This window comes from Hemiscyllium ocellatum, chromosome 18, assembly GCF_020745735.1.
Source record: "Hemiscyllium ocellatum isolate sHemOce1 chromosome 18, sHemOce1.pat.X.cur, whole genome shotgun sequence".
In the NCBI taxonomy this organism is placed as follows: domain Eukaryota; kingdom Metazoa; phylum Chordata; class Chondrichthyes; order Orectolobiformes; family Hemiscylliidae; genus Hemiscyllium; species Hemiscyllium ocellatum.
Genome location: NC_083418.1, coordinates 365703 through 366959, shown reverse-complemented (window position 1 = coordinate 366959; position 1257 = coordinate 365703). Strand labels below are relative to the sequence as shown.

The window sequence follows — 1257 nt, the reverse complement described above, 5'->3', positions numbered from 1 at the left end:
ATGCTGGAAAACCACAGCAAGCAGCATCCGAGGAGCAGGAAGGTCGACGTATCTGTTGCCAGGCTTGCTGCGTTCCACAGACAATTTTCGTTTCTGGCTCCGATTTCCAGCAACTGCAGATGTTTGTTTTATGTTAACCTTCATAATCTTCTGGACAAAACCAATTACCTGCTCACATCGGAAAATCCGCAGATGTACCGGTACACCGATATGTTTGCTGAACAATACAAACATTCCATGAGAGGGAATAGGATCCGGGCCACGGTGCTGAGAGTAACGAATCCTCACAAGTAAATAACAAGACAAGGCAATAGTTACTATCGTATTTGGTCTAAATAAAACACCCTTTCTGAACATTTTCGTTGCAGATTATTTTCAACTTGTCTTCGAAGATTCACAAAGAACGAAAAGGCCATTCTGCCCATTGTGCATTGCGACTACTCAGAGAGCCATCTATTCTCGTCGCAGTTTCCAACATTGGCCCAAAGTCTTGTGTGTTCTCATGTTTCCAGGCTAAATGTCAATGAGTTTATCCTGTGTGCTTAAATGGCACAATAATGGGGCATTTTCACAACGAACTGTAACTCTTTTGAGGAATTGATGCTCATTATCATCCACAGAGGGAGACACACAGGAAGATACCCCGAGACTGACAGAAGTGTCAGTTGTGGTGAGCTGGAATTTGAAATGGACAACAGAATCAACGCAAATGTAAAAGCAAAATCACAAAGGCGTCGTCCCGACAGGGCTGCGCAGGGCAGCGACAACCTGGACCACGGTTAAAGCAAAACACTCTCCATGAGCCAGGTAGGACTCGAACCTACAATCTTCTGATCCGAAGTCAGAAGCGTTATGCATTACGCCACAGGCCCAAGTTATGCAACAAGCATGGGCAGCATGTCGATATGTATTGTCATGGACATTCACGGAATATGAATTAAAAAGGTGAACAAGCAGCGGAGATAATCACCAACACTGCTTCATTTCAAAGCTTCCAATTTGTGAAGCAATGCCTTTCACTGGCAAAGGAGAAGCATTTGTCCTCAGCTGCCTGCTTCAGGGTCGCCTCTTTCTCTGCTGGAAGTTTCCATCGTTTTATTCATAGTCATGACGCGATTTCATGTTCCACTTCAGTGAAAAAGTGTCATGGTGTCGTTCAAGCAAGACCCTGCAGAAACTCAGCTAGAGACCACAGGTCATTTCGAGCTCAGGATGTGGACTTAGACGAGATGCGTGACACCTTTTATTGGCGCCAAC

General features: G+C 45.0%; 1 non-coding gene across 1 annotated transcript; it reads right to left on the bottom strand.

The window, feature by feature from the left end:
- Positions 1-799: 799 nt before the first annotated feature.
- Positions 800-872, bottom strand: trnar-ucg (transfer RNA arginine (anticodon UCG)). Its single transcript has one exon. It is a non-coding gene; the product is annotated as a tRNA-Arg (tRNA).
- Positions 873-1257: the final 385 nt, after the last annotated feature.